The 8,005-nt window shown below is 36.3% G+C and overlaps 1 pseudogene; it reads left to right on the forward strand.

Annotated features, from left to right (window-relative positions):
- Nucleotides 1-441: 441 nt before the first annotated feature.
- Nucleotides 442-1,044, forward strand: LOC114204749 (programmed cell death protein 6-like; annotated as a pseudogene).
- Nucleotides 1,045-8,005: the final 6,961 nt, after the last annotated feature.

Genomic DNA, 8,005 nt, shown 5'->3' on the forward strand with positions numbered 1-8,005 from the left:
CTCATGGACTATGAAACTTGGAGCTTATCCTCTACCTTTGATATGTCAGAGTGTTTCCTCTGACACTTCATTTAATAAAAGAGTTTTTTTAGTAGATTTTTTTCTGCTACCTTCAGGAAGAAACTCCATCAGTAACCAAACTCTTTAACCAAAGAGTTAGAAGCTATTTCTAGAAAGTTCCTTGAGTTACTTTGTCCACAATTCTACCTACATATTAGACATTCAATTTGACAACATGAATTAAGCAAAAATCATTTTCTTAAACAGTTTTTCAAATTTCAGTGATATATAGACACTTTGCAAAAGAAAAATTTCTTGTGGATCCTGCAACATTAAATTATTTTTACCATGATGTTAATCAAATCTGTTGATTTTATATAATAAAACCTAAACACCTCTCATGTTCCCCTGGTGCCTCAGCCCAGCTGCACACCTGAGCCCATGGCACCTACCTTACTGCCTGGGCCTGGGGCCAGCCCTGCCAGAGGTGCAGTGCTGTCAGACCAGAGCTCCTTGTGGCACATTTTCCAAAGGGTTGATAAAGACAACAAGGTTCAGCCAGCACTATCCAATGGGACATGGACTCCATTTAATCAGTTGACTGTCAGGTCCATCGTGTCTGTGTTTGAGAGAACAAGGCTGGTGTGAACTTCAGCAAGTTCACTGGCATCTGTAACTACATCACAGACTAGCAGAACATCTTCCACTCTTATGACAGGGAAAACTCTAGGATGATTGACAAGAACAAGCTCAAGCAAGCGCTCTCAGGGTACCAGCTCTCTGACCAGTTTCAGGACATCCTCATTCACAAGTCTGGCAGATATGGATGGGGGCAAATCATTTGATGACTTCATCCAAGGCTGCATTCTTCTTGCAGAATGCAAGATCAGTGAAAGTTAAGTTTCTGTGGCCTGCTAAGTGCAACACTCCATGATTTCCTTACCAACATTTACAGATATATTCAGACATTACCTTACTGATCAGGATGGCTAGATTTGGGTGTCATATGAAAAGTATCTGTCCATGATCTTTGGCATCTTATAATACTAGCGTTTGCAAATAGAAAGTGACTTACGGAAGGAAGACTAAAAATGCCAAATCTCCCTACATACTGTTCTTCCTTTAGATTTTATAAAATTAACATTTGAGGATCTGACTGTACATATGTGGATAAGCTAATTAAGGTTTCTGCAAGCTTGACAATAGTTATCATTATTCACATACAAACATTTGATTTGAGACTGTTCAATTATCCCATGAGGTAAGATATAATAATGTTTCAGGTGTCTTGCATTCAAAAAATTTATCATGTGAATTTCCAGATAGTTCTAGTTCTATAGTGGAAATACTTTTATTAGCCAATAGGAATTAGCCAATAAGAAATACTTTTATTAGCCAATAGGAAATTCCATAATATGGAACTTAAAGAGGTTTTTATGTGCCTTATATTTTTAAAACAGGGTTTATTGTATTTCTTTGAATATGCAACATAAGCAATAAAGCAAATGTGCCTCCTGTCACACCCCCCAAAAACCTAAACAAATGTAAAAGCAAAAATAAACTCATGACATCCATGAAATTCAGTATGAATTTAATGTGTTATAATGTTGCTTTAATGATACACAATTACTACTTGCACTATGAATATAAACTTTTTATTATCACTACACTATATGCTTCATGTAGACTGACCCATGTCTCATTTTTCTCACCATTTTGAAATCTTAGAAAACATTTGGGGAGAAAATGAGTTAAAGATCCTTGTTAATATGGACAACCTTTAAGATACTGAGCAGAACAAAAATGTACATTAGTTTTACACTGGAAACTACAAAACATTAGTGAGAGAAGTTGAGAGGGGCAAATAAATGGAGGATATACATGTTCATGGACAAAAAGAACCAATATGTAAAAATGTCACTTTACCCTAAACTAATCTATCAATTCAGTTTGTAAACCACCTAAAATCCCAACAGGTAACTTTTTTGCAGAAATTGATGACTCTGAAATTCATAAGGAAATGCAAAGGCTTATGAGTGAACAAGGAAGTCTTTAAGAACAATAAATTTAAAAACTGAAGGCCTTACTACCATATATCAAGACTCACTATGAACTATACTAATTAGAAAAGTGTGGCATTATAGGAAGCCTGAAAATGGAACAGAACAGAGATTATAAAGTATTATATGTACAGTCACCTGATTTATGACAAAGGCGACACTCTAGTGAAGTGCAAAAAGCATGGTCTTTTTAGTAAGTAGTGATGGGTCAATTGCGTATCCATACCAAAAAAAAGTTTCTTGACCTCCACTTTACACCATATACAAAAATCAATGCCAGATTGATTGCACACCCAAATGCAAGAGGTAAAACAAATGAAGCTTTAAAGTGAAAACAAAGAGAAAAATTTTTTAATTTTATTTTATTATGTTATGTTAGTCACCATACAGTACATCATTAGTTTTTGACATAGTGTTCCATGATTCATTGTTTGTTAAATATTTTTTGATACCTCAGAAAATTCAAAAGTTGCTTAAACAGGACATTAAAAGCACTAACCTTTAAGAAATGATAATCTATAAATCTATAATAAAATAAAAACAACATAATAAAAACTCACATGTAATAGTAAAACTCGCAAATCTTAGAACCAAGGAAGCCATCCTAAGGGCAGTTAGGGGGAAGAGATTCCTTACATACAGAGGGAGGAACATCAGAATAATGTCAGACCTGTCCACAGAGACCTGGCAAGCCAGAAAGGGCTGGACAGACATATTCAGGGTACTAAATGAGAAGAACATGTAGCCAAGAATACTTTATCCAGCAAAGCTGTCATTCTGAGTGGACGGAGAGATAAAGAGCTTCCAGGGCAGGCAGAAGCTGAAAGAATATGTGACCACCAAGCTAGCCCTGCAAGAAATATGAAAGGGGATTCTATAAAAGAAGAAAGACCCCAAGAGTAATATGGACTAGATGTACAGACAATCCATAGAACAACAGGGACTGTACAGACAATAGGATGGCAATAAACATATATCTTTCAGTGGTAACCCTCAACATGAACAACCTAAATGCTCCCATGAAATGGCACAGGGTTGCAGATTGGATACAAAGACAGGACCTATCCATATGCTATCTACAAGAGACCCATTTTGAACCTAAAGACACCTCCAGACTGAAAGTGAGAGGATGGAGAACCATTTTTCATGCCAATGGACCTCAAAAGAAAGCTGGGATTAGAATTTAAACCAAAGACTGTAATAACAGATCTAGAGGGACACTATATCATTCTTAAAGGGTCTATCTGACAAGAAGATCTAACAATTGTAAATATCTATGCCCCCAACATGGGAGCAGTCAACTACATAAACCAGCTGTTAACCAAAATAAAGAATCAGATTGACAATAATACATTAATAGTAGGAGATTTTTAACACTCCACTCTCAGCACTGGACAGATCATCTAAACAGAAGATCAACAAAGAAATAAGAGCTTTGAATGACACATTGGTCCAGATGGACTTTGTAGATATATACAGAACATTCCACCCTAAAACAACAGAATACTCATTCTTCTCGAATGCACAAAGAACTTTCTTCAAAATAGACCACATACTGGGTCACAAAAGAGATCTCAGCCAATACCAAAAGATTGAGATTATTCCCTGCATGATACCACAATGCCTTGAAACTGGGATTCAATCACAAGAAAAAATTTGGAAGGAATTTAAATACTTGGAAGTTAAAGAGAATCCTGCTAAAGAATGAATGGGTCAACCAGGAAATTAAGAAGAACTTAAACAATTCATGGAAACCAATGAGAATAAAAACACGTTGGTCCAAAACCTATGGGATACTGCAAAGGCGGTCCTAAGGGAGAAATACATAGCCATCCAAGCCTCTCCCCCAAAATCAAAAAAATCCCAAATGCACAAGCTAACCCTACACCTAACGGAGCTGGAGAAAGAACAGCAAATAAAACCTAAACCAAGCAGAAGGAGAGAAATAATAATGATTAGAGCAGAGATCAATGAAATAGAAACCAGAAAAACAGTAGAACAGATCAACAAAACTAGAAGCTGGTTCTTTAAAAGAATTAGTAAGATTGATAAACCACTGACCAAACTTATCCAAAAGAAAAGAGAAAGGACCCAAATTAATAAAATCATGAATGAAAGGGAGAGATCACGACTAACACCAAGGAAATAGAAACAATTATTAGAAATTACCAGCAACTGTATGCCAATAAATTAAGCAATCTGGAAGAAATGGATGCCTTCCCGGAAACTTACAAACTACCAAGACTGAAACAGGAAGAAATAGACAATCTGAATAGACCAATAACCAGTAACGAAATTGAAGCAGTAATCAAAAACCTCCCAAAAAACAAGAGTCCAGGGCCAGATGGCTTCCCAGGGAAATTCTACCAAACATTTAAAGAAGAAATAATACTTATTCTACTGAAGCTATTCCAAAAAATAGAAACAGAAACAAAACTTCCAAACTCCTTCTATTGAGGCGTTCATTACCCTGATCTCAAAACCAGGCAAAGACCCTATCAAAAAGGAGAATTACAGACCAATATCCTTGATGAACATGGATGCCAAAATACTCAACAAGATCCTAGCTAATAGGATCCAACAGTACATTAAAAGGATTATTCACCACGACCAAGTGGGATTTATTCCTGGGCTGCAAGGTTGATTCAACATCTGCAAATCAATTAATGTGATACAATACATCAATCAAAGAAAAGACAAGAACCATATGATCCTCTCAATTGATGCAGAAAAAGCAATTGACAAAATACAACATCCATTCCTGATTAGAACTCTTCAGAGTATAGGGATAGAGGGAACATTCCTCAATTATTGTAAAAACCATCTATGAAAAGCCCACAACAAATATCATTATCAATGGGGAAAAGCTGAGAGCTTTTCCCTTACGATCAGAACACAACAGAGATGCCCACTCTCACCACTACTGTTTAACATGGTACCAGAAGTCCTAGCCTCAGCAATCAGACAACAAAAAGAAATAAAAGTTATTCAAATTGGCAAAGAAGTAAAACTCTCCCTCTTCGCAGATAATATGATACTTTATGTGGAAAACCCAAAAGACTCCACCCCCAAATTACTAGAACTCATATAGCAATTCAGTAATGTGGTAGGATTTAAAATCAATGCACAGAAATCAGTTGCTTTCTTATACACTAACAATGCAACTGTAGAAAGAAAAATTAGAGAAACGATTCCATTTACAATAGCAACAAAAACTGTAAGATACTTAGGAATAAAACTAACTAAAGAGATAAAGGATCTATACCCTAGAAACTACAGAACACTCATGAAAGAAATTGAAGAAGACCCAAAAAGATGGAAAAATATTCCATGCTCATGGATTGGAAGAATAAACATTGTTAAAATGTCTATCCTCCCCAGAGCAATTTACACTTTCAATGCCATCCCTATTAAAATACTATTGGCTTTTTGCAAAGAGCTGGAACAAAAAATCCTAAAATTTGTATGGAACAAGAAAAGACCCAAATCACCAAGGGAATGATGAAAAAGAAAAACAAAGCTGGGGGCATCACGTTGTCTGACTTCAAGCTATATTACAAAGCTGTGATCACCAAGACAGCATGGTATTGGCACAAAAACAGACACATAGACCAATGGAACAGAATAGAGACTCCAGAAATGGACCCTCAACTCTATGGCCAACTAATCTTTGACAAATCAGGAAAAAATATCCAATGGAAAAAAAGACAGTCTTTTCAGTAAGTGGTGCTGGGAAAATTGGATAGCTACATATAGAAGAATGAAACTGGATCATGCCCTTACACCATACACAAAGATAAACTGAAAATGGATGAAAGACCTCAATGTGAGTCCATCAAAATCCTAGAGGAGAACATTGACAGTTACCTCTTTGACATCGGCCATAGTAACTTCTTTCAAGACACGTCTCCAAAACCCAGTGAAACAAAAGCAAAAATAAACTTTGGGGACTTCATCAAGTTAAGTTCCTGCACAGCAAAGGAAACAGTCAACAAAACAAAGAGGCAGCCCATGGAATGGGAGAAGATATTTGCAAATGACATTACAGATAAAGGGCTGATATCCAAGATCTATAAAGAACTTCTCAAACTCAACACTCAAAAAAACTAATAACCCAGTAAAAAATTGGGCAGAAGACATGAACAGACACTTCTCCAAAAGAGACATACAAATGGCTAACAGACACATGAAAAAATGCTCAACATCACTAGCCATCAGGGAAATACAAATCAAAACCACGAGATACCACTTTACACCAATTAGAATGGCAAAATTTAACAAAACAGGAAACAACAAATGTTGGGGAGGATGCAGAGAAAGGGGAACCCTCTTACACTGTTGGTAGGAATACAAGCTGGTACAACCATTCTGGAAAACAGCATGGAGGTTCCTCAAGATGTTAAGAATAGAGCTACCCTATGACCCAGAAATTGCACTACTAGGTATTTACCCCAAAGATACAGACGTAGTGAAAAGAAAGGGCATGTGCACCCCAATGTTCATAGCAGCAATGCCCACAATAGCCAAACTGTGGAAGGAGCCGAGGTGTCCATCAACAGATGAATGGATAAAGAAGATGTGGTACATATACACAATGGAATATTGTTCAGCCATCAGAAATGATGAATACCCACCATTTGCATCAACATGGATGGAACTGGAGGGGATTATGTTAATTGAAATAAGTCAAGCAGAGAAAGACAATTATCACATGGTTTCACTCATATATGGAACATAAGCAATAGCACAGAGGACCATAGGGGAAGGGAGGGAAATCCAAAGGGGGAGAAATCCAAGAGGGAGATGAACCATGAGAAACTATGGATCCCAAGAAATAGTGTGGGGGTTTCAGAGGGAAGGAGGGTGGGGAGAGGGGGTAACACGGTGATGGGTATTGAGGAGGGCACATGCTGTGATGAGTATTAGTTAAGTGTTACACTTAACTAATGAATCATTGAACACTACTCAAAAACTAATTAGGTACTATACAATGGCTAACTGAACATAATAAAATAAATAAAATAAAATTAGTCCTAGACTAAATACTCCTCAGATGCCACCTAACAACTCTTAAAAGCAAACTCAATAGGATCAAACTGTTTCCAACTAATTTAACTGCAAATTTAAGAATATTCATAGGAGGGGTACCTGGGTGGCTCAGTCAATTAAGTGTCTGACTCTTGATTTCAGCTCAGGTCATGATCTCAGGGTCCTGGGATTGACCCCACATCAGTCTCCACACTCAGTGGGGAGTCTGCTTGAGGCTCTCTCTCTCCCTCTGTCCTTCCTCCCCCCAAATAAAAATAAATAAATCTTTTTTTAAAAAAAGGAATATTCATAAGAATACAAAAATATCTAGAACCCAAGTATGTAAAGTCACAAAGCCAATTTAATTAGCATTTAATGAAAGATTACCAAGCATAAAAAGAAGCAGGAAAAATACATCCCATAATGAAGACAAAAACCAATCAGCTGAAACCAGCTCAGACTGACACCAATGTTAAAATTAGCAGAAAGGGGCATTACAAAGTAATTACTATAACTGTATTCCAAATGTTCAAAAATTATGTAGGAACAAAGAAGATACAAAAAAGAACCCAAATCAGATTCATAGAAGTGAAAATAACAATGTCTGCAATGAAAACTACACTGTTTAGGATTGGCAGCAGACTAGGCAGTTTAGTAAAAAGATAGTGAACTTGCAGAAAAGGTAATGGAAACTATCTAAAAAGCAAATTTCTTAATTTTTAAAATTAATTAATTTTTAAAAAGCATCAGTGGGATATGGGATGAGTTCAAGCAACCTAATATATGTATAACTGGCGTTTACAAAAAAAATGAATGAGGTACAAAATATAGTTGAAAAAATCGTGTCCAAAATGTTTCAAATATGATGAAAAACTATAAACTCATAGATCTAAGAAGTTCCATAAACCCTACACACA

This window comes from Eumetopias jubatus, unplaced genomic scaffold (assembly GCF_037043125.1).
Source record: "Eumetopias jubatus isolate StellerSeaLion01/CBP00866 unplaced genomic scaffold, mEumJub1_p1.0 scaffold_5, whole genome shotgun sequence".
In the NCBI taxonomy this organism is placed as follows: domain Eukaryota; kingdom Metazoa; phylum Chordata; class Mammalia; order Carnivora; family Otariidae; genus Eumetopias; species Eumetopias jubatus.